Source organism: Sylvia atricapilla, chromosome 6, assembly GCF_009819655.1.
Source record: "Sylvia atricapilla isolate bSylAtr1 chromosome 6, bSylAtr1.pri, whole genome shotgun sequence".
In the NCBI taxonomy this organism is placed as follows: Eukaryota; Metazoa; Chordata; class Aves; order Passeriformes; family Sylviidae; genus Sylvia; species Sylvia atricapilla.
Genome location: NC_089145.1, coordinates 20,222,838 through 20,250,360, shown reverse-complemented (window position 1 = coordinate 20,250,360; position 27,523 = coordinate 20,222,838).

Below are 27,523 nucleotides of genomic sequence, written 5' to 3'. Positions count from 1 at the left end.
TCATTTAAACATAGAGAGAAGCAGAAAATGTTGCTTCTCATGCCAAGAAATTTAAATATTTTTGAAATGAGTGCGAAGAGAAATGCTGGCATGTTTTAGCAGCTGTATGTAGAGGATAATACAAAGCACAGAACAACAGAAAATCCAGTGCTTTTACAGAACATGTAATTCATCCTAATTTGTGGTTCCAGCTTGCCACCTTGAGTAGCATTTACAACTCTGAAGATTAAATGTAACCAGTAAAGAAATTTTCAACTGCTATCGATATTAGTTAAGGGCTGAAGTAAGCAAAGGAAACATCACCATAACATATGTGTATGTGTGTGTATATACCTATATAAATTTATACAATAGTTCCCAATTCCTTATAAACTCAATAGGGATTTATACATTTTAAAAAGTTATACATTTTATACATGTGTATACATACATATGTTATACACATACATTATCTATCTTATTTGATTAGTTATATGAAATATAACAGTCTCAGTTGCATCAGTCTAAATCTACTTAAACTTCCCTGCTCAAACAAGCCTAAAGTATCATTACACCTTGTATGGAATCCTTCCCTGTGCCTAATCTTCCTCTAACAGTAGAAAGCTGTCACACTTTCTTAACTATGTTACTGTACATAAAGCTACATCATTTTCTGGGTATTGACTTCAGCTGTGATATGTAGCAAGACTTAAACAGTCAAAATCTACATTCATTATGTTCCTCAGGTAAGGAATAAATTCCAATCTGGTCAAATATAATACAGGCTTAAAAAAATGAAAATTACTAAATATGATTTGGACAGATGGAGACAGATCTATCTGCCAAAGATATACAGGAACACCTGCATTAATAGACTTGTCATTAGAAAAGAGAAAAAATATATTCATTTAAGAAAGTCTGATGTCTTTTAGGCTTACTCGGTAGTTGAAATAAAAAGGATTTGCTATTTTAAATGGATCTATGAATGACCGTCAGTACTGTCTTTCTACTGACGTTTTTACTGTCTTTTTACTGACATACTGACTCTTTCTTTCTTGCTCTCTCTCCAGAAATAAAAGTAATAGTGTCATGTAGTATATGTCAAGGATTCAATTTAAAAGAATTTCTCCAGCTGATTTGTCATAATAAGGTATTAATGTTTTCACTGAAAAAGCTGCATAGAGAACAAGAAAAAAGATGTGGTGAAGTCACACTTCAGTCTTTGTAATTGTAAGTCCATTATCATAAATTGATATTTCTCTTTCACCAGTGCCCATCAAGTGAAGGCATTTCAATCTCAAGTGTAGATGAAAGCACTTCTCCTCTTTCAACTGTTATTATGCAGCTTATCATCATGGTTATTGTTGAAAGGTACTATAATTATAAAAATTAATTAGTAGTCAGAACAATAGAAACACATATCCTACATTAACATTATATCAGATTCCAAGAATGAAGCTTCGAAATACAGCAAATCATGATGTTGGATAGGTCAGACAATAATATGAAAATGTATTTTTTTTTGTTATTACAAAGCCTTTGTGCTGATATGTAAAAATGGCAATGAGTCATCTTCTGTCTCTGCGTAAGGACATCTTTTTATGTTCATAAAAACTCTTTAAGTGTTAATTAGGTAAGGACCCATCAAAAAGCAAATTAGGAACTATTAACACTAGTTACTGCTAAGGAGAAATAAAAGAAAGAAACATATTTGGCAGCATGTATACTCTTACTGAGGTGTTTTACTTGAAATGAGGGCACATCACATTGCTTTACTGTGAAAGTATTCAAAATCCCTCAGTTATAGCTTTGCCTTTTTATAAATTAATCATTCAAGCAGAGATGAAAAGTTCTTATCAAGCATAGCTGAAGATATGCTATGTGCTATGTCATTGTTTATTAGAAACAGATATTTCCTAAGCAAGCTAAAACTCTTGGAAATACTGAACAATACAGTCACAATTATAATCAGAGATCACGTATGAGTCTGAGAATGTCTTTCCTGTTCTTTGTTAATATCAACACAAAAGAACAGCTGAATAGTGACAGTATGTTGCATTTCTGCTGTTTTTTTTCCTAAAGCTCTTTCCAAACTAATGTATTACCCATCAAAATATTTGCTATATAAACTCAAAAGGCATGTACACAAATAAAATTACTTCTACATGTCCTCTGTAGTGATTTGTTCATGTTTGCATATATACCTGGCATGATGAGCAAATTGATTTTGAGAAGATGATAAACAGTCATGAGTAGTAAGAACACAGAATTTCTTATAAAAATTATTTACAAGGCAGAAACTAAGTGGGATTCTTGACAATTTCAGATATCTTCATGTGAGGACCTAGCAATGAGAGATGGCATGGGAACTCGGTGATAAAATAAAATGCTGAAAATGGATTTTATATCATAGAGGATTCTGTAGCAAGAAAAAACCACAGAAGACAACAGCTAAGAGGCAGACAAGATTATGATTGATAGAAACAATTAATAATTTAATACATGGCCTTGTCACATTTTTATGCAAGTGATCCCTAATACTTCTGATTATAATTTCATTTTCTCTTCCAGATATAATCCATTTTCTTTGCCACTCACTGGATTTCATATCCAATACTGGATATTCACTTAAGTAAAATAACTTTTAAAATAATTAGCACTATTGAGAATATTTAACTCTGAAATCTGTTTTATGTTGTAAACTGTTCTATTTTATCAAAGGATGGATTTACACCTCCTGCGTATTTTACAGAACCATATGTCCTGTAAAGTGCACATTTATGACTTAAGAGCTTTCATCTGCAGGGCTCTGGTCAGTCAGAGTTTTTCTAAAGCATCTCTTCAAGTTCTTTGTCTTCTACACTCAATAAGACTATCCAAATAAATTAATATCTATAGAAGTTTCTTGTCTTCTTTAATTTTCCTAATGAACTACTGAAGGTTGAGGGTGTTTTAAATCTACTGTCAGTTACCCAGTGATGCAAGTCCAAGGATAGATGATAGCTATCTACGTTTTATAATCTTTTCCCAGGAGCTCTAGCCATGCTCACTTCAAAGTTCCAGAAACTGCAATTCGTTCATTCCCAAAGCAAGCTAACAAGGAGACTGAGGAGTCTTCCACGTGTAACATGACATCCTCTACCTGTGTATATTCATTTAAGATCAAGTACAGAACTTGATCAAAAAGTTAGAACTGCTGCTTCCTGAGAAGCTCAAATAGAAAGGTGCAATTACAATATGAAATACAGAAATTTAAAGTAGTTACTGAGTTCATCAAACACAAATCTAATACTTTCTTCCAACCTCCACCATCACAAAATTCATATTAAATGAAGCTGAGCCTGAAGGCAACTGTAACTTCTCTCTCACCTTAGAGGCTTGGTTTGACAGTGACAGCTGACTGTCACTGCATCAAAATCCTCAGAGAGTTTGCAAATGAGATACATTTCCCTGTTAAAAGCACCTGTGAAGACAATAATAAATTAGTCATTCTTCAAGAGGATGGGGGGAAACTGAGCAATTAAAGGTAGCCTCACTCTCTTGCAATTCAGGGTTGTCTCACACTTTCACTGATGAGAAAATAAATAAGAATTATATTAGAGTTATTGCTAAAAATAGTTAACCTCCTTAACTGTTTAGTTTCTGGATTGGATAGATTAACTGCTCACATACTGTTCAGTTACGGTTTTAAGATTATAGTTTAAGCTTTATAGCTTATTTATGGTATTTTCTGTTATGAAGACAAGAAATTGGGAAAATAGGAGAGAAGGAGCAGCAAACTGCAGAAAGGGGTCAGAATGCTTCATTTTAGAACAGCAAAATGCATTTGTAGATAATTAGACTTCTAGTACTCTTCCTTTTCATATTATGCTTCTGTACATACCCATATCCAATGCTTAGCTTAAAAGTAAATTGAGTATATCATTTTATTGTGTTGTAGCTTCCAGAAGACATTTATTGTATTTGTGCTAAGTGAATTTCTACTTAGACTAAGAGTGCACTATGACATTATGAGTTCATATAAAAGCCTAAATAGCAGAAGACCAGCTTTTCCAAAACTAGAAAAAACAGACTTGTTTGTGTTTGAGACAAACCTAAGTACCAAGGGAGCCTCCTATCCTAGGTTTTTAATAATAATTTCTTGACACTACCATGGGATTTTAATAAAGCTGTATTATAAATATCCAGTTTTAGCATTTCTCAGAGGGAATTAATTTCTGTCTTTAGTTAGAAAGTTTGCATGGAACAAGCGTGTCTTAATGTATCTAGAGAGTTGTCAATCAGATAAATTTTGACGAAGTGTAAGGCTTAAATTGTATCATATATTTGTGTATATTAAATCATCAGTACTTTAGAACTAGAAATACTTCTGTATCAGCTGTCAAGGTCCATTCTGAAGTTTAGACAAGAGATAACTGGGGAACGAAAGCACATCTCCAGTGGAAGTGTTTTATTTCACCGCCTAAATTCAAAATATGTTTGCAGTGAGCCTGTAGGGGAAGGGACCCAGGTGTGCATTCAGTATAAAATATGATGACATTTCCTTCTCTCCCTTAAAATTGTTAGATTAGTTTACAATAAAGACTCCTCAAAAGGTTACAGATGAGGGTAGTTTCACATTCAGGATGAGCTCTATAATGTTAACATTTTCATTGCAGGACACAATTCTGTCAGTATATAGTTGTGTTGAATTAAATTTATTTAATTTACTTGGAAAAAAAAACCCAAAACACAAAAAAAGACCAAAAAACCAAATAAAACAAACCAAAAAATAAAACAAACACAGCCATAAAAGCAGACAGAAAAAAAAGACACTTAAAGATGTTGCTGTGTATGCTGTAAAGACCCCTAAAAACCCTGAAGATATCTTTTTGTGGCCTCTACCTTCCTTGGCACCTTTCCTTACATTTCACACAATGGTTTGGCCAAAGATATCCATACACCTGTCACCTAGCTCCTAGAAAATTTTACTGCATTGTGTATGTAAGTATATAAAGAAAGGAGTGTCTGCATAATCAAAATACAAACCACCAATAAACCACCATATCCATATTTGTAGCCTGTTCTCATTCTTCCAACTCATCGCCTTCACTTCTAGTTTTTGTCTCAGAGACACCCAGCACAGTTGGTTGATATTGTTTTAAAATCAAAGAGCAATCAACAGGCTGAAAGATTACTGGTTTCAAGCAACCAGTTCTTACAATCTGATTTTACACATATAAAGATATAGCAGGGAAAACAAAAAAACACTCCTGATTCTTAGTGGATTTTTAGGTCCCAACTACCTGGACAAACCAGCTATATCAGGTAACTTACCAACAAAATTTCATTTTTTAAACCATTATGCGTTTTAATAGTTAAAATTATAGTTAGTATTCTTTTTCATTGTGTTGGGCTGACACTGGTTTGGTACCAGGTCACTCAATCATCCCACTTCCTAAACTGGAGGGGAGAAAAACCATAACAAAAGGCTTGAGGGCTGAGCTAAGGACAGGGTGGGATCCCTCACTGATTGGACAAAACTGATTGGACAAAACTCTCAGCTCAGAGAATTTGATTTAATGCTAAAAATCATAAAACGGTAATAATAATAAGTAAAAAAAAGTCTTAAACCAATTTCCTTCCACTTCTCTGTTCTTTCCAGGCTCAATGTCACTGACACTGACAGAGCTGCCTCACCACGGTCTTCCCCACAGGCTGCAGGGGAATCTCTGCTCTGGCATCTGTGGCACCTCTTCCACCTCCTTCTTCACTGACCTTGGTGTTTGCAGAGCTGTTTCCTTCACATATTCTCACTCCTTTCTCCTGGATGCTGTTGTGCAGCATTTTTTCCCCTTCTTAAATACTTTTCCCAAAGGCACTCCCACCATCAGTGCTGAGCTCAGCCTTGTTACAGGCTCTTCTTGGTGCTGGCTGGTGTTGCCTCTACTGAACACGGGAGAAGCTTCTGACATTTCCTCCTGGAAACCCCCCCTGCACCTCCCACTGCTGCCAAAACTTTGCCATGCAAGGTTTTTGTAAACAGACCATAAAATCGACATCATAACTGCAGAAGGCAGTGGTTTGCTGGACACGGATACTTGCTAGCCAGAGAGAAAAAGCTAACGGGAATGAAGAATCTGTGGGACTTTAGCCCTCTTCAGGGAAAGACAGTTAAGTATAATCAATTCAATAAAAGCTGCTCTCATATGGACGTAAATTGAGTGAAATTTGTCAATTAAACAGACAAACTGTGCCTTGAAGAACCTAAACAAAGAGAAACTAAATCAGGTCCACTGACATATCCTCATCAGCCTCCCTAAATAGATGACTAGGATAATTAATTTCATTTTATCTACCGACTTTGTTAAGAAGTATCCTTTATTGCATTGTGCACTAGCGATAAAGCTGTCTGTGCTACCAATCTAACAAATTCATTTCTTTCGAGGCTTTCACATTTCTCTGGTCAGAGTCAAAAAATAATGCAGGAGATCATCCTCAGCACTTTCCATTCTACTGCCCAGTCTGAAAGAACATTAATCTGCTGTGAATACTGACCTGTTCTAGTTACAAATTCCAAAAAAAGACTTAAATAAGGCAATGGACAATGGATTTTTAGGAAATTCCTAAGTCTTTGTCACCGTCATTCCATAGCATAATGATTGTCTGTTAGAAGCTGAAATAAAATTCAGACTGCCACCACAAAGCCCCATAAATCAGACTCTTGAATTTCAGAGTAGGACAAATTGCAGAGAGGTCCTCAGTGAACTGACACATCTATATTGAACAGTATTATAAAATATTATAGAACAATGTCTCTGTACAGCCTGCCTGGAAAAAGAGTGTTCATGAATATTTGTTTTCATTTTCAAATGCCAGTTTTGAGAGATCTATTACATACTGTGGCAATCACCTAGACTGTCTGAGCGATTCTTCCTTTAAAAGTAAGTGTGCTGACTTACACAGCTGGCAAGAAATTTGAGGCCTGCTCAGTTAAAAAAATAAAAAAAAGCCTTTGAGGCTGTGATTTTACAAGAAATACTCAACATGAAGTGTAAAGCTAATATTTTCTCACAGCCAGCTCTCCCCTCCATCTTTCTTTTTCTCAACACTATATGACTGAGTTCCAAATGCGATCAATTATTTTACTATATCAGCCACTGACTATGCTCAGATGTTATCAACTCTTTGTAAAGAAACCTGCAAGTGGAAAAGAGGCAGATTTCTAAAGAAATAGGGAAGATGTCACCGTAACAGCAAGGATAGATAATATCCTTGTACATAATGTGTTCACCTATAAACCTGTACAATATGTGAAGCTTTTTACACTGCAAAAAAACCCCAATGAATGTTAATGAAAGGATATTTTGAGGAGGCCTGGAGAGAAACAGAGCCTGAATTCTGGACATTAAAGTTTTAAAAAGGTTAGCAAATTCAAATTAAAGCTTTCTAACTTGTGGAAACTTTGACATTTCTCAATATCACCATTGATCACATTGACATTGAAGCAATCCTGAAATGAATGCAACAATTAGCATTGCTTTAATCACTATTATAAACCTCCTGAGAGCAGTCACTGCAATAAAATTGGCATATTAAATATATGAAAAAATAATTGCAGGTGCAACTAAACATGACTAATGATCAGACAACAGCTTCCACATGAAAAGAATATTAAATAGTTTGGCACAGTTGTAGGAGCCAAGATTGTCAACATATTGGCTTGTTTGTTAGAATAAAGCACAGGGTAGAAGAATGGAGAATCTCCATTTAAAAAGTACTATTTGTATGCAGTTTCATAAAGTTTTCCACACATGTTTAAAGTTTGCAAACTTTGCTGGATCACAAAATATATGAAATGACAGAGCTTGCTAGGGATCGCCTGAGACTCTCTGTCATAAGTTTTCTTATGTACTTTAATGTGCTACATAATTTCCTTTATGGAAATGAAGAGGTGGTAGACTTCTGTTGGAGATTATTTTGTACATAATGTCATCTAATCTCTTCAGGATTGCAGACAATGTTGTAAGGTTGCTGTATTAAGGCTTGGATTTAAATGTTATAGGATCACAGAACTGCTTGGGTTGTGAGACCCAAACCCTGCTATGGCAGAAACAACTTTCACTAGACCAGGCTGCTCAGGGCCCCATCCAACCCGGCCTTGAACATTTCCAGGGATGGCATAGCCATAACTAATCTGGGAAACATGTTCCAGTGCCTCACCACCTCCACCGTAATGAAGTTTTTCCTAATGTGTAATCTAAAGCTGGCCTCTTGCCATTCCCACCTGCCCTGTATTTCATGCTCCTGTAAATAGTCTCTCTCCATCTGTCTCCTAGGTCCTATTTAGGTCCTGGAAGGCCACAATTAGGTCATCCTAAAGCCTCTTCTTCTCCAGGCTGAACAAATCATATTCTTTTAGCCTTTGAATATGTGTCTGATTAATCTTGTGGCAAGATTTTTTTTCTATATAAAGCGATGGGGAACAAATAAAAAAGGTAAACATTTCTGCCAAAGGGTAAATGAAAAATCATAAGAAGTTGTAAAGTTTATTTTTTTTTCTTCTTCAGAGTAATTTATAGGATGAAAGAGAAATTGTTTTATAATTGTCTCAAAGATGGTTTCAACAAACCAAAAAATCTACAGAAGTAATTATTGTCTTTTGTTCTCAATGTTTAGTCCATGAGGAATTTGATATCTGATACATATTGTTTTTTTAATAATTTTGTACAGCTATTATTATAGAATGCTCAGTGTGTTGCAACATACACAGCAATCCAAACACTGAGCTTTGCACTGAGCTTTCTTTCAGGCATGACTTCAAAATATTTATGAAGTTCCTTAGGAAGATATTACTTTTAATTAATATCAGTATGTGGAAAATTTACCATGGTACATGATAAATGCTTTACATATCTGTCATTAATGATATATAAGTAAGTTTTACAACTAAAAATAATTGTATAAACTTATATATTTATGTGTGAATACAAAAGAAAATTCTTGTTAAGCTAAGGAGGCCAACATGTCAGCACTATTTTAAAGATCTCCATTTTAATGTCTCAATGAGAAGGTTTCTATCTCTTTGATAGAAGAACCATTAAAGTCTAAAACACTATCTGATGTACTTGTTTTATCAAAAATATTCATCCTTTCTTTTTTTTTCCATGTCTCTTTTTTTTTTTTTTACACCATGATTTTCTCATCAAAAGCATCATCTGGTCACGTGATGAGAACAAGGTAAAGAATTACACTTGTAATTGCTACCAAGAGAGAAGATGTTCATTTGCAACCCATAACAATTATGTAGATAGACTGTAGGCATAATAAACAGCCACAGGAGGGAGGGAGAGACAAACAATTACTCTAATGGAGAGGGAGATGTTGTGATTAACATTAAATGCTACCCACAGTGAGAAATCTGCAGTAAGAGTGACATACATGACAACTATATAAGACACACTTGCCTCCTGGGGAGGGAAAACAGGGAGAATAAGAACTAGGGTGTTCTATATCAGTGGAAGCACTTTCCTATATTTATGAAGTTCTAAGAGTATATCTGCTTTCCACCAAAGCCAGAGCAATTTCTTTTTCTTGAACTTTCCTTTTTAGTGCTATTTTCAGTTAGGAAATAGAAGTATCTGATACTGAAAATAATAGCTGTAAAGGCAGAGAAGGAGGAATGGAGAAAGGCAGAAGAAAATCCAGCACTAGAACTCCAAGACGGGCACATTTTTCTGGCTACTCATTGCAGATCATGCTGAAAAGTAAAAGCCCATCATTTTGTCATTAATCTGTAGACACAGACATATTTTTCCATGGAAGCCTTTTCAATAATTGGTATATTATTAGCATTTCAGGTAGAACACAGTTGCTCTTAGAGTGAAGTTAAATAATGAGCATGCAATTAGGAAGGAAAACCTGATCTATTTGCAAGTGCTTATAATTGTAGGCTTTTCACATCAAATTTCTGGACATTAAGACACTAAATAAATGCAAGTTTAAGACAATGTACTTATTTAAACAGGAAATGTATTCAGCTAGGATGCATATATTATAGCTTTATTTATACATTTTAATACAATTATGAACAAGTTCACAAACATGGAAAGTAATCCATATGGGAAGACGAAGCTGTCTTCCTCTACATAATAATTCATTGTAAGGAGTTAATGAAGTTTTTAAAAAATGTATGCTTGAAGTACTCTTCAGGTAGAACTGTTGTTATTTAAAGCAAGAAAAGTCTTCCTAGTAATACAGTTTGCTCAACCCAATGTTGTAGCTGATCTTCCTCACATCTAATCACTAATTAATTTGAATTACATGTGAACTAGCCACAGCATTCGAACCTAACTTGGAAATTAAGACAAAGATTTTGGAACTAAATTTTGTTTATCCTGATGATGACATCCATATCTAAGACTAAAAGTGCAAATATGAGAACATGTAACGCAGTTGACAGTATTTAACCATTATCATTTGATCAAGATTTGATTTGTGTTGATTGTGGATTCCCATTTCAAGTGCTGATTTATCAAAAGTTTTGCTAGTTTTATTTCTGTGTCTCTGGATAGAGATAAAAGTCTTGCCTTCAAACAAAATAAGGTCTAATGTCTGGTAAAAACAAATTTTGAAAAATAAGGATTTTTAAAAGTGTAAGGAAATAGAGATTATTTTGTTCTGATCTTCAATTATTGGACTTGAATTGGCAAAGATGACTTCTCTGGCCTCATTGAATTGCTGATGTTGAGAAAAAGAGAAAATTTCAAAAGCAAATCAGAAATGAATGCTAACGCAGACTGAGTAATTTAAACATTTCTTTCACTTCTGTGGGAACCCTAAAAGTCCTAGAGAATGAACCTGGATGGGTCTCTCACTGTTCTCTAAACCTGCAGGGTGCTTTTTTTCTTGTTTTTACTGTTGTTGCATACAGATATGGAAATAGCTTATTCTACGCATCCAAGTATTTTCCTTTGTGTAGGTGAAAGGAAAGGAAAAGTTCCTTTTCCTTACACCCTGTTCACCTAGTTCACCTTCACAGATGCTATGTCTAATGGACATCCACCTTCCTTGCTTTGTTCTGTACATTGCAGTGGTGAGCAAATCTCAAGATGGTGTTCTAATACAATTTTACTGTCTTTAAAAATCTTCTAGAGTTTGGATACTACAGCTCTTCTTTAGGTTATTATTGACAGATAACATGCTCTTCTACATCCATAATGATTTAATTGACATAAGAAAGCAGGTTTTGTTTAATCTCAGGAAAAGTGCACACTTGAAGCTTTCCACAAAATGTTAAGAAAAGGCCAATACTGCCAAGACACAGAAGATGACAAATACAGTTTTAAAAACTGAATAGTGAGCATGTTATTGCCAGTTTTCTATTATTTTAATCTTTAGGTATTTCCATAGTATCTGATTTTGAATTTCCTTTTTTAAAACAAAATAAGACAAAATAAAATAAAAAGAAACCTGTCAGCTTTTGTTAATTAGGAGTTGATTTATCAAATTTGCTGCAACTCATTTCACAGATTTTCCTCTGTTGAAACAGATCTTGCATTTAATTAATGGATGATAGTGCTGATAACAAGGACATTTTAATCACTGAGGGCTGATGATAGATGGTTTGCCTGTTTAATTGAATTGTTACTTAACAGCAACAGTCTTTGAGAATGCTATGATTTGGATTCAAAGATGGAAGGCACGTAGTTGGGTGATGTGAAAATCATGTTTATTTGTTGGAACTGTCATTAGCGTGTGGCAGAAAAGCTAGTGACCTTATTTCCCTATTTCAACTGGGAAATTGATGATTTGAATCTTATATTTTTCTCCCCTTGTTTCTCTGGAATTTTGTATGTAAAAATACAGGGAACAGAGCATGCATGGATGCTGTCAATGTTAGCTAATAAAAATACTCCATTCCACAGCCACATAATTGTTCTTGTGAAATTTGTGAGATGTTTCAAAAAGTGTAAATGTTACACATGGGTTAAATTTTTTTATTCTACTTCTTTAATACAATTTCTGTTAACCATTAGTTACGTTCTTTCGTAGGATGTTTCAAAGCACATTTTGATTTTAGTTCTGTTTCTTTACTATTTTGCTTAATTTGAAGAGAGGGTCTATGCAAAACCAGGTAAATTTGTTAAATTAAAAATGAAAGGGGCATTAAAAAGAAATAAATAATTGCAAGTGCAGTTAAGGATCTGTATTAAACAACATAGGAAATACAGAGAAAATGCAACAAAAAAAACCCTCAAAGGAATGTGGCTTAGCTAAAGATCAAGACAAAGTACAAAAAATGTGGGGAAGGAAGTTTTTACTGCATATCTACATTAAACTGAAAAACAAGCAAATAACTTGTTCTAAATTCAGAACAGTTAAAAGCAAACACATAAAAATCAGGCCCAAACCTGTTTGGGAAACAAATAAAATGAAGCATAAAATCTAATAAAAATGTCTTTATTGAAATATGTTAAAGCAAGAAGCCTTCCAGAGAGATTGTGTGAAGCCAGCAGATAATCCTGATATAAAATAAATGTACCACTGTGGAAGAAAAATGCAAGTGAACTGTTTATACGTTTGTTTATGGTTCAAGAACTTCAAAGAGTTTCACCTGTTTCAAAACAGACTGATTTATGAAGGAATCATTAGCTGATGATCCCTTCTAATAAAGAATCAGTAGGTGCAGTTACAGAGCAGAAAGAAGAAGAACACTAGTAAATAAATGGGTGCCAGGACTAAAGTATTTTACCCATGCTTTAAAGGAACTGACTATAAAATAGATAATATACTACTATGTAAAAAGAAATAATTGTTTTCCTAACATTCTGTAAGACTGGATAAGCATAACTCAAAAGTCTGATATTTCTATCAAGAAATTATTAAGCTATATAATAAAGGACAGAGTTGGGGTGCTCATAAATGAGCAACATACTGGGCAAGGGTTCTCAGGATTTTAAAAGCTATCTCATAAGTCTTCTTCAATTTCTTCTTAAAACTGTAGCAAATACATGAAAAAGGGAAACAAGTTAAAAACATCACCTTTTGAAGTGTGAGTTAACTTTTGATATGGTCCTCTTTACCAAAGAGAAATAGAAGATATGATGAATAATGATGATCTGCCAGTGCTCCTACAGTGAAGGTCACCTTAAACTTCCAACAGACCTATATTGTGAAAGGCCCATGTTCACAATGTCAAAAATGCTGTGAATAGCAGGGACAGAATTTGCCTATGATTTTGAATTATTTGGGAGTGTAGAGACAGAATCTGAATAGCTGAAGTATCTCCTTAGACCACTCAGTGGTTAAGTAATAAAATGTCAATGTGAAAATTGACTGTAGTTAAATGCAAAGTACCCCTCTCTCCACTCCATCAATTTTAAGTTTACACACACAATAATGGGCTCAAAGCCTAAGTCTCACCATTTAGGAATGAGATATTTCAGTTATGATAAGCAGTTCTATGAAAATACCCAATTATGAGCAGCCAGAACAAACTGAATCCTAGAAATTATTGAGAAAGGAATAGGAAAATAAAATAAGATTGTTATTATGCAGCCATATAAATGGATTGAAATATAAAACACATATACAGTAAATTTCCCTTCCTGGGTCTCAAGAAAGATATAGTAAAGCTACAAAGGACTTAAAGAAAATGCCAAGACTAAGCAAAAGTATTTAGCATGTTCTGTAGGGGGAATGATTGAGTAGATTGGGTTGAAAAATTCATGAATGAGGGAGAAGACCATGGAAAGCTTTTTAACAGTACAAACTCTGGAGAGCTGAACAGGGATAATGAACCATCATTCCTTTCACCACATGAAACATCTTCACACTTTCCTCTTCCTTAAAATATTTTTGTACTGATTTTCTGCCATATAAACTGTGTAAACACATTTACTATATAAGCCTTCATACCACCAAGTTATAAGCCTGTGTGGTTTTCAGAGGCGTATTAGAGAAACCTGTTGATGACAGGTTATAGTTTCATTTTTCTACTAACGGTTACAGAAACATTATTCTATTATGACTGCTAATACTGTTCTAAAATTTCACTTTTTTTCTAATAATGAGGGGAAAAAAAGGAGGGAAACAGACTTATTTGTCCTCTTTCTTAAAGATCAAAGAATGAAATAGCTTTAAACATGTTGGAGGAAAACATAATTTTATTTTTGTTTTCCACCTTTGTCCAATGCTAATTAACTCATGGAGGATCTCTCTGATTATTCTGTGATATACTCAAAGATACCATAAAAGTCACCTCATACCACAAAAGGAGAAAGTGCTTTCATTTGTCTAAACTCTCCTGACAAAAAAAAAAAAAAAAAAAAAAAAAAAAAAAGAAGATATATATATATATATAATTGGTAGAGTAAAAATATTTATAGACATGTAGTCCTAAAATTCAGCTATGCTGACTCAAAGAAGATATTTTAATAAAAAGAGCTGAACAAAATTGTGATTTCTGGGGTTCTTGTTACTGCTAAATATAAAAGAATTTAAAGTACTGTGTAAGCAAGTTTAAGTCCAAGCAGTGTTATGATTTGAAGATTACACCACTGTTCTCACGGTGTTTTGTCATGTCTTCCTGTACTGCCATCTTTGACTAAACTTGATTTATTCCAGTTTTGGGGTTTTTTAATCCAAATAACAGTAACACTAAGCAATAGTACCTACATTTGCAACAATGGGCATTAATCTCCTCATAGATATTGTTCCCAAGACTCAAGTGAAAATTTGTATTAGAATGTTTATAGTTAAGAAATAATAATAATAATAATAATAATAATAATAATTCATATTAATTAAAAAAACTTTCAGAATTTAAAATTTTTGAGTGTTCTTCATATGGGCTACTCCTGCAACAAGGTTTTGCTAAACTTTTTAGTATATGAATTCCATATTAAAGGCAGGAACCAAGCAGAAATCTGATTGGGATCTGAGGACCATAAGGGCAATATTGCTTTAAGGGACAGCAGGTTGTTGCTCCTCTTTTCCCCATCTTTTCCCTATCTACATTAGCTGACAGTCCATTTCAGCAAGCACTGATACCTTAGATCCAGTCTATTAAATAGTAAGTCTGCACATACTGCTAGTTTTATCTGTCTATCAGGGATGAATCTACACTAATCCGTACTGTGGAATTGGAAATAGAATTTGGAAAGGGCCAGGAGAATTCAGCCTATTGATTTGCAGGCCAAGGCTCACTGAAGTTGCTCTGCTGCTAACCAGGGCTGATTACTTTTCAGAGGCACAAGGTTGAGCAGGCATTATTGTTCTTCTTCAGCAAACTAGTATATGAGGATTTGGGGGGCATCTTGATATCTTAAAATAAAAAAGACTGACTTAAAGCAGCTTCTTTGATTTTTTTTTTTTTTTTTTTTTGGTCTGCAAGAAACAGTGGTTCTAATTACAGTATTTAGTATATATTTATTTCTCATCCATTTCCTCATTAGTTAAGACTTTGGTGCAATTGTAAAGAAAGTGAGTAGATGCATTTATTATTTTGTGTAATGTCCTACAACAAAATATAAGATGAGGACTGCTAAAATATGCAGTTAATGGTTTTTTCTAACCATAAAACTTTTAGTGAAGATTTGTTTGAATCAAAATCCTGGATCCAAGCACTGCTCGGAAACTGGAAGTCACATCTGCCATCCTTGCTTGCGCTCATCTCTACAAGGACAAGAAAAGCAATTGGAAGTAAAACTATTTATTCTAAACTAATAGATGCTTTGGTGTTCGTTTGTTATGCTAATGTGTTAACAGAAGAATGCACATGTGCATTTGCAGACACACCTCTTAAAAATCTGGAACACATTGGGTTATGTACTAACTTAATATTATACATTAAAATATAATCTTGAAAGAAATTACGACAAATAGGAAGATTTGACACTGATTTTGGAGGAAAACCCCCTGTTAGTATTTAGCTAAATATGCAAGCAGAAATCCCAAACAGATCTCATGGAAAAACTATTTCAAATCTGAAAATAAATAATATTTTATAGGAGCAATTATTTCTCTCTAAATTAATGATACTTTTACTGCCGAGTGTAATCTCAGATGGCAGGTTTACATATGTATGGGATTTCTATTTTCAATGTGAAAAATGTTTTCTGTGTCTAATTAATTTAGGGAATCTTGTTTGAAATATACTGAGTTGTATGTATTTAGTGTAGTATGAACAGAGGAAGAGAAAGAAATAGATGAACCTTGAAAGTAGCTTAAGCATTTTAATTTCAAAGTGTTGTTATTCAAGGTTTGCATAAAAGTGGGAATGATTGCCTCATTGGACCTCTTTTGTGGATCATTCATGGCTTTATATAGGATTTAATATGATGATACTGCAACCTGCAAGTGTTACTGTCTTATTAGTGCAGTTAGAATAATTATACCATTAAAAATTAGGCCCTAAACATTACTTGCAAACAAACTCATACTTCTGCTAATATTCTCCACGGAGAAGAGGTTCAACCAGCAAATAAATACAAATTCAAACTGAAATTTCAAATATCCAAAATAGTACTAAGCCACCCATAAACAGTTCAATTCCTGTTTCGGTTTGGGGAAAGCAACATAAAAGCATCTCCCTGTAAATGCATCTCCCTGTACTTCTAATTTAGTTATATCAAAAAGCAGAATCAACTCCAATGGCTTTTGAGGCTGATGAAGGCTAAAACATCTGAGATATTCAGTAGAACATCTAAATCTTCCAAACTTTTTAATGATGGAAAAAACCCCAAAACTTTTAAAGATCTACCTATTGCAAATGGGCTCTGCTTAGTACATTTCCAGGATGGGTGAAGGTCAAATATTGAAGGCTTTTTTCAGATCATTTTAAAAGGTTCCAAATTTCACTATGGTTTTAAAAGCATTTTTCAGAAACCATACAGGTAAGGAAAGCTGGAAACCAGTAACAGACAGCTGTGTTCAGGCTATTAAAAGCCAATCTGGGCATATCTATGAAAAGGGACATCCTGTTGGTCTAGAAACTAGTAAATTGAAGTGAAATTATAAGTAATTAGATGACACACTTTCACAAACCCCGTGAAAATTATTTTAAAACATCTAACAGCTGTTGGCTAATAAAGAGTAATAGTATAGTTGCAGCAGAACATTTCAAGTGCCAGTAACAAAAATGTTAAAATGCTCTGAAGGGTAGCTGCTACGTGACAGCAGCAAGGACGGAGACGAAGAACAGGCGCCATCCAAATGTGGGCAGCAGATGTGTGAAACCAGACGTGACTGCCACATCCTGTGCCTGAGTTTCTCTGAAACCATGGGACACAGTGACTAGTTCAGCTCAGCTGAGCACTCTTCTCTTCCTTAGCACCTTGTAAGGTGCACCACACTGTTATTGGCCATACATATGGTTGTTAAAATGCCATAAGTTTTAGTTTTCGTGTTTTCCAGATTCTGTGCTGCCTAGGACTGTAGCTCTGAGCCTCATAATAACTGTTAGTAAGCTCACTTCACAGAGTAGGTAGACAAATCAAATTCTTTTCTTGATGAAGACCAAGCACAACTTTCAGGCCCAGAAGCACAAACAAGGGTGGGCTGAAGGGAGGAACAAGAAGGATGAGACCTCACAACCTGGAGTTGTAATTGGACAATTAAACCCTAATATGCAAATAGACCAAAACTTATAGAAGTGCAACACCTCGTGACTGGTCAGACATTTTCTTAGACCAGTCTGGACCATTCTAAGTCCACCTTGGGTGTATCCCGGGTCAGGCTCTTGTCCTGTCCAAGGTGTATCCTAAAGGCCTTTCAGTAAATACTGACTTTAGCTCTATCCAGTCTCTGTTTCAGGTCAGCCTTCCCAAGGCATCAGCTTCTTACTTTCTTCCTTCTTGAAAAAAGAAAATGCTGTTCTTTATGACATTGATGAGACCATCCCTCAGGCTGAAACTTTGAAGAGGATACCAATATTCCATATCTTGATAAAGACTGTCTGTTTTTTTATTCTTCTGTGTGAATTCCTAAGGAGTATTCTATGGACAATGTTGCATGTTAGCTAAAGGCAGCACATAATGATTGCAGTGTAATTGCAGTGTAATTGTTACCACCGCTGTTTTAATTTAGAGTTTGTATTGGTCTTGTCCTTCCCTTGCGTGTGCTAACAACATGTTTATATCAAGAATGTGAGTTCCCATGATGAACAGCTAATTACATAAAACTTGACATTGCTGTCCAAATCCCAAATTAAAACAATTCTTCTCACCATAGGGTTATGTTATTTTACGTGTAGATCTTCAACTTAGCTGTTATTACAATTTTTTGCTGTTCTCTCCATCTGAGGTTTAAACAATGAGCTATGATGGTGGATCATGAATGTGAATCCTGAGCATAAACATACACAGCTTCTTTCTCATTATTTGATGCAGAAATTACTTTATTTTTCCCCCCACTAAAATCAGAAACTTTCCTGTAAAGCAATGCTTATCCTGAAAGCAAATAGAAACAATCTGGAGAGAGAAAAGATTATTTCAGTAATGTGCTACTAACAAATATGAGAAATGCCTTACAAAGAAGGAAGTGACACCAATTTTAAAAAAGGTCCTTTAATATCATTCTAGTTGAAACTGTTAGCATTTAATCCACAATGTTTAAAATTTACTCAAAAAGTGAGATGTTTACACATCTAAGGATCATTGAAATGGTTCCCCCTGAAATTATTCTTCAATTTCTAGTCAGTGAAATGCTGTTCATGATCTTACTGATGACACTACTTTCAAAAATTCAGCAGAGCTTGATTCCGTATTAGAATTCACTGCTATGTAGGAACAGACAAAATTCCAAATCCAAACATCTCTCCATTCTAAAGAATATTGGATTTAAATTCGTGTTTTAAAATAGTAGAATTTTTAAGGTTGGAAAAGACCTATAAGATCATGGAGTCCAACCATTACCCAACACTTCTGTATTAATCACGAAACTGTGCCACCAAGTGCCATTTTCATGTGGTTTTAACACTTCCAGAGATGATGACTGGATCACTTCCATGAGCAGCCTGTTCTGATGCATCACCACTCCCAGTGAAGAATTTTTTTTTTTTCTAAAATCTACCTAAAACTCCGTGGTGAAACTTTAGAACATTTTCTCTGGTCCTGCTACTTGTTATCTTGAAGGAGAGACTGACTTCCACCTTGCTGCAACCTCCTTTCAGGTGGTTGTAGAGGGTGATAAGATCTGTTAGACAGCGGTTTAATATGACTTGGAAGTCTTTGATACCATATTTCTATTCAATCAATTAGTCTATAAAGCTTAGTTGATGTAATATCTTTTTAATATTCTAGCTGAAATAAATTTATTAGAATTGTGAAAAAGTGTTCGTTTAGTGTGTATTTGTTATTAAGGGAGAGAGATATTGCTCACACTCCCAAAACAGGCAGCTTTTGCAATTAGGAGAAAAAGGGTTTGAGATTGTACTTGGACACTGCAGAAAAAGAGAGAAGGTTAAAGATGTCTATGGGTCTTCTGTCCATCCCTGTGTGTCTGAGCAAAGATCCAGTACAAACTAGTCTGATATTGGCAATGAAGAAAGAGTAAAAATAAAATTATTTGAAGGCAGAGCTCTTTATAAAATTCTCAGAAATAAAAGTTCATCAGATGTCTTCTCTTGCGGGTCTTGTTTAATGCCTGGGGTTGGGAAAATTCCATAATCATTCTATTAATGAATATGTTTACTGTATTCCAACAAAATCCTGGTCAGAGTGCCAAACAAAATACACTTGTGCTGTGACTGCAAGTACTTCTATTAATTAGATGTGAAATTTGAAAGAAACTTCCTCCTGAAACACAGGATCACAGTTTTTTCCAGCAGATGACACTGTATTTCTCTCTGGAGAAAACATCCTAATGTGTGTTCAGACTCATTCTGACATGAAGAGAAAATGAGACATCTATCTTCTTGCTACAGCAAGATTTTAAATATATTCATCTCCTGCAATAGCTCTTCCAGGGACTGCAGTTAGGTGTATTGAGGTACTTATGTGCTAGCTTTCACTTTGATTGATTGGCAATAGGGTTATAGGCATTCAATGACTGACAGCAAGAAAAGGAAAATTTCAGGTTCTGAGATTTTTTTGTAATATTTTTGAGCCTTTACACAAAGACCTGTGAAAATGACTTTAACAACCTGAGTGGTTAACAAAGTATTATATCTCCACCTACAAATGCCAGTAAGTAAAGGATTAAAGCAAGAAACCCTTACTGAGGGAAGGAAGACTGAACAAAATAAAAGGTTAAAAAATTGTCATTTCAACTGACAAAGCCTGATTTAGCCATAGTATTCCGGGCTGCTTCTTTGTCTAGACAAAAAGTTCCTCCCAAACTTGTGAGCAGTGCTGCAGAATGTTACTCTTTCTCTCTTCAGACTTTACTTTTCTCATATTTCAATGACTGCACAGAAAGGTCCAAGTGCAGGCAACAAATTTGAGGATTTGACCACTGGTAAAGGACAGAACAGCAATAAGATTATATAATAGATCCCATTTTCATATTTTCTTCGTATCTACAGATATTCTGGATGCAGAAGCCATGTCAGAGCTGGTGTTCTAAAGGCTTGCTGATCCTGCCTTTCACTTACACTCTGTGAATCTTGGGCTGAAAAATGTGTAACCATATGACTCCATGTTTTCCCATCCAGTGCATGTGTATCAGGTTGAGCTCTCTTTTTCTTCCCAGATAAATTCCCTGAACATTCAATGAGCATTCAATTCTGCAAAGCCTATTAGCTGACATTTAGCAAATAAGTTTCCATTTTTCCTTTGAGACAGGCCATATAACAGAAAACCCCCACAAACATTCATAAAACATGTGCAGTACTTCCAATGAAACAGAAAATTATGCAACACTTCTGAGTATTGAAATTCTAGTTCAAACTGTGGACTATCTTCAGAATTTAAGCTACATCTTGGAAATCTGTAATTCATGAGCATGAATCTGGATAGTCTGCCATAAAGGATAAAAGACAATTTTTTCTTTCTCCCTAATAATAATATTAAGTGAAAGCCTGTATGAAGTGTCTACAATTAAATATCTATACATACGTATGAGCTCTTCAACATCTTTGTGAGTGACTCAAATGGAGGACCTGAAAATATACTAAGCATAGGAAGTTTAAGAAACTGCCAGATTCTACATCTGGGACAGGACAACCCTGGATGTATGGAATGAGAGGGATGGGGAATAAGAGGCTGTAGAGCAGTGCTGCAGAAAGGGCCCTGGGGGTCCTGGTCTGTGGGAAGTTGGATCTGAGTCAGCAGTGCCCTGGCAGCCAGGAGAGCCAACCCTGCCCTGGGGACACCAGGCACAGAATGGCCAGCCAGGACTGAAAGGGGATTGTCCTGGTCTACTCTGAGCTGGGGCAGGCTCACCTCCAGTGCTGGGGCAAGGTTTGGGAGTCAAAATATCATCAAAATATAAAGACATTAGAGAGGGTCCAAAGGAGAATTACAAAGATGGTGAAGGGTTTAGAGAGGAAGCCATAAAATAAGCAGCTGATGTTACTTGGTATGTTCAGCTTGAAGAGGAGACTAAGGCAGGACCTCATTGTGGTCTACAGCTTCTTCATAAGGAGCACTGATCTCTTCTCTCCTGACCAGAGACAGGAGCAAAAGGAGCAACAAGAAGCTGTGTTAGAGGCAGTTTAGGATGTATCCTAGGAAAAGGATCTCCACTCAGAGTGTGGTTGGGTACTTGAAGGAGCTCCCCAGGGAAATGGTCACAGCATCAAGCACGACAGAGTTCAGGAAGGTTTTGAACAATATTGTCAGACACGTGCTGTGATTCTTGAGATGTGCTGTGCAGGAACAGGAGTTGGACTTGATGATTTTTGTGGGTCCTTTACAACTAGGGATAAATTCTATAATTTTATGAACAACTGATTTGTTATATAAGTCTAAAACAGTCATATAACATTAAGCTCTGAATATTTTTTTAGATAAATTTAGGGTTTTTTTTCTTTCTTCTTCTTCTTCTTTTTTTTTTTTTTTTTTTTTTTTTTTTTTTTTTTTTTTTTTTCTCCTTAGCTCCTTACATCAATTATCTTTGAATGGAGATACAGCATCACCCTTTTTATTGCTTAAAAATCTTTCTGTTGAAATACAGCCTTGATTAGTCAAGGGCAGTTCCTGATTTAATGTACGCATATCTTTCATGAAAACAGTTGTACTTGCTTATAAGTAGTAATGTGGAGCTGTCAAATGGCAATATATTTCCTGAATGCCAGCTCTTTTAGTTGACTGCACACTCCAGCTTTGACATTTGCTGTTTTATTAGTCTGATTCTGATGAATGGAAGGAAAAGGTCTCATCACAAGAGGGTTTATATGGAGCAGTTTATATAAATGAAGGAAGAGGCAGGATTAGTTAGACCTTCCATTGACATAATTTTTATTTCTTCTCTAGGGTCATGAAGGCAATATGCAGGTCACATAGCCCTCTCTACCCCAGAATGTACTAAATATACTTGCATTACTCAGGATGGTTTTTTATATAGCATAATCTTCAAAATTTCCAAGGCTGGAGATTTCCTAACAATCTTATTAGTATTTAAGGATATTACCTTTATGACACTCCGGTAAAAAGAATCTGCCTTCTCCTCTTATCATCCCCTGCTTCTGTAGTAGACAAGCTCCCTTTCCCCAACTCTCCTCCACACTAAAAAGAAGTCCTTAAAAGTTATCTCAACTGAATTAACACAACATGAGTATTCAAGGGTCCTTTTTTGTTGGTCATTGAGTGACCAGTTAATGCAACTAATAATTATAAGCTGCATTTACTAGTAATGAGCAATTATTGAGTATGATTAGTTAATTTTTATGCAGGATTCTTCAGGCTATGGTAGTACTCAGAAAGTATAATTAAAAGAATTTGCAAATGAGGGATCAATTGTTTGCAATGATCATTATTTTATGTGTCCATCTTAAAAAACTAAATACAATCTTTTCTAAGGAAATTTGTTTTAGATTTTTTTAAAATTATATATTACTGCTTACTATTAATAGGTTTTTTAAAAAAATCCAATAACTGGCCTCTGCAGAATTTTTTCTGTTACATTATTTTACCTTTCAGTAAACTTTTTTAACTGCAATGGATATTGTTATCCTATAGTCAAAAAGAATACAATTAAAATCGCTGAGCATATGTTCAATTCCTATTCTGGCTTGCATGTTGGACACATTCCTAATAAGAGTTTTAAAACCCTGATCACAGATAATGACTTTCAAAGAAAATAATTGACATTAAGTATAAAGTATCAATGACATTTTCATGAAAGATAATATTCTTCATCATATAGGGACCAAAATGCAAGATATCAACATAATTCGCTGATTCATGCAGTTGTCAGAATTTTGGAAATGTATGTATTCAATTTCTTCTTTCTGTTTGATATATGCAAGACTACATATGTTTAGTTTTCTGGTTCTTACAATCAGTTCCTTGTGTATCTTTTGCTCATAAAGCTTGCCATTTTGTAAAAACACTGTGCAGAATATTCAGATGAGTGTCACTGGTCTAGGTCAAGACCATGTGTATTTCCACAGGTTTGTCCAAGTTCTTTATTTCTGTTGACAATCCTGTACTACCTTCAGGTCCTCAGGAAAAAAACCTATAGCATATAGCTATGGTTCCAGGCTCTGAGGAACTAGTGGAATAAAAACTGTTGAACATCTTTCTGCTCAATAGACATGGAAAAAGTGAGATTTTAGGGGAAAAAAATAAATTATTCCCTGGAGCTGGAAACTGGATGTGTGGAAAAGGTTTCCAACACAATGCATTGTCAGGTATCAATTACTGCATTTGCTGTCGAGAACCTCATTCCCTAAGCAGCAAACATTAAAATGTGTAGATGCAGCTTGTGTGCCCACAAAGGGATTTCTTTGGCTGAAATGTCTAATACCATTTCAGATCAAGCCATTTCCAGATTGAAAGTGTTGGACAGATACTCCTTACGATGAAAAGGGAAAAATATGGATAGGCAGTTTAGTCTGATGAAAATGGAAGATGAAATTTCATTGTAATAACGTGATTCAGACCCTGACACAACGTGACATAATCAGACCTCCCTCTTACTTCCTTGTATTACTCAGTTTAGCATCAAACATGTAAGTACTGTTGGATGTGGATAAATAGATCAAGATAACACAAACCAAAGTACACCAGAGAACAACTAAAAACTTGTTTCATCAACCTTTGGTGAAATAAACCCAATGAAGATGTGAAATAAGGAGTATTAAAAAAAAAAACCAGACAGAAATTTGGAGCTATAGAGATAAAAAAAAGATAAGATCTCATAATGGATTGGATGTAGGTGCTATGTAGGAACAGAGTATTAAAAAAAAAAATCTTTCAAGGAGGATTAAGCCTAGACAGGGAGAAAATCCCTAGAGGAAAATAATTATTTATTTATTATTTACTTTTAAAAATACTTATTGATTTAATTCTACTGCAGATGAAACCCCTTGAAAATTTTTTCTCTATCAGCAGCTATTTTTCACATAAGCATAAAAGGCACATCCTGGTGTTTTTGTCAGGTAATGATACAGATAACTTTGTCAACCGAAACAGTGGAATTTCAAATGCAATACAATTAATATATTCTGCAAAGGTAAATAAGAACTAATTTTAAATAATGTTATTCAAAAATATGTACACTTTTTTGGCCTCAAATGAGATTTTAATAACAGTAAGGTGTTCCTTGCATATTCTGTAACATAAGTGTTAAGGACTTAGAGCCAGTGCTAATATTCGTGGGATTTGTAGGTGGACATGAGTGTGCCTGTGAGTGTAGAGAGCAAGAGAAAGTGTTTTCTTTAGTGCATCCTTACACTGACCTGCTGGCCAACAGCACTTGTTCGTGTTGGTGTTGCTGATATTTACACAGAAATGAAGTCCCCGCTCTGTCTGTGGGTCCTGTGTGGCATGTTAAACGTTGCGTGATTGCGTGTAATTGCATGTGTCATTCTGGTGCACACTTCCACCTTTGCTGCTGGCTGAACCTGCAGACTCGAACAGCAGCTGCATCCCTCAGGCTGAGTGGGGAGGTCTCCTAGACCACACGTGCCACAGGCTGCTGCAGTCAGGAAGGAATGGGAGCTGGCACATTCTGGAGTCAACAACCACGTAACATAATTAGCAGGCATAGATTGTCCAGAAAAGATGAACATCAAGTTTTAAAGCTGTGAGGACTATTACAAGAATTGTTACCAGATGTGGTTAAAATCACTGTCTGCGTGGTACCATTTAACACTGATTAATCTGATGGCTGCTGCTATCTTTTTGTAATTTCTGTCTTTTGCTGCTTGATATGAGACAGAACTGGCTTGTCCATCTCTTAAGTCAGTGCTTGCAATGAAGTAATGACCTTTTCTTTGACAATGCACTTGACATTGTCTATCTCCAGCGTCATTTATTGGCTTTCTTGCCTTGAATTCCTTTGCAAGAAATTCTTCCAAAGACTGACTCATTGTGATTGCATGGGCACAACCTGTTTCATTTCTTTCTAAGCTGTTGTATTTTGACCTTTCTTGTACATAAGTCTGCATCTGGAGATGAAGAGGAAATTAGAAATATACATGGGAGAAGTAGGAACTGCCTGCACTCTCTACCACTTTGTCACAGGACAGACATGGCACTGGGTCACAATAATCAGTGTGCAGATGCTGACACCTTTTACATCTTCAGACAACACATTCCACACCAATTTCACAGTGGTGGTTGTGAGAACTGATCACTTACTGTGTACAGTAGGCCAGGGAAATACATGAGACCTACCTTAGTTCAAATACTATTCCAAACAATCAATATCAAGGAACCAAAAACTTAAAATAGAAATTATAATACACAAAACTACCATTTAAACAAAAAATGTAGCAACTTTTCAAGCACAAACATGTACGCATCTCACCCACATGGAACATGTTGCCATTACTTACTACTCACAGGCCATACTCAAATCTCCATAAAAGAATTTGTGTCCCCACAATACCTCAGAGTAGCAAAATCTCTCAGAACCATTTCTCTGAGATCACGAAGGATTTTGGCACCACTTTCACTGCTGCCTTTCTTTACCATGTCAGATTTATATCCCTAGTCCCTTTCCTTTACCGTTCCTGGGTTCTTCCCCATTTTAGGTTCTAATCTCTAGGAAGAGCCATTATTGCTTCATTTTACTCTCAGACTTTATGATGTTTGGTAGACTTAGAAAAATACAACACACAGTAAAAACCATATTTAAATTATGATTGTATACAAAAAAGATAAAGACAGCAGAAAAGCAAAATTAGTAAGGAAAAGGTGGAATCAATATCTCCTGTATTTGGTGTTCAGCACAACAGCTTTATTACTATCTACATTTCTTTGAAGAAATTGGTGGTCAGTGTTTGCTAAAGGAACACTGAAAGAAAATAAAATAATGGGTAGTTGTTCAGTGTAAATTAAACTTGAGGCTACACTTCATTCTGTTGAAAACTTGTTCTGAATACAAAATGAATAGGTATTTTAATGGATTTTTTGTGCTGCTCATTACTGCAGTTGCAGTACTTTACACCACTGACTAGTTTATCTTCAAAAACATAATTTTAAAGATGGGTTGTATATTCAGAGTACACGTTACAATATCTATACTTTTTTTTTTAATGTTTCTTGATTAAATTAATGGTGTTTGATTTAGCCTATAAATTCCCTAATGTTTTAAGGCTTGGACACTTGCAGGCAGCAGCAGGCACTTGACCTTGACACTCTCAATGTAAACAGCAAGGTGGTTGTCAGATTATCTGTGAGGGTCCTCGATCTGGAAATTAACTTCCTTATCAATTAATTGGTCTAGGACTCAGTTTCTTAGAAATCTAGACATGTTATAAAGCCTATCTGTTTTTTTGTCTTCCATTTTTCTACTAAAGAAACTGAGGAAGCAACTAGCTGCATTCCATACAGTTAATTTAGGAAGTTACAGGCACTATGAACAGATAACAGTAGTTTTCTTGCGAATATTGAAAAAAAACCCCATAAAATAATTTTAAAGAAATTATGCTAACAACATTATGTAAATATTTATTCCAAAATTCGCTATCTTTTTTCTTGCTATTTATTTTTTTCTTTGCATTATCTTGTAGTGTACTTCACAAATGGCTTTATATGTCAGAATACTTGCTGAAAAGTGCTTTTGCAATCTATCATTATGGGAAAACCACTTTACAACCCATGCTTTTTAATATCAACCTCTAGTGGATACTTCATATTTCTCCTAAGTAACAGCGCTGTCAGGCACACTGTGATTCTTGGAGATTGTTCTGGCAGTGTTCTCTGGCACATTCTGTGACTCTTGGGAATGTCCTGTGCACAGCTAAAACTTGTACTCAATGACCCTTCTGGGTCCCTTCTAACTCAGGATGTTCTGTGATTCTGTAATAAGCTAGTTTGGGGAATACAGCAGGTCTGACTTTTGTTTACAACCTCAAATAAGCCTGTCACTGACTTTTCAGCAGAAATGATCTTACGTGTAGCAGTAGTGCTGCTGCTGGCAATTAACACCAGAACAAGTAGCTTTGAGT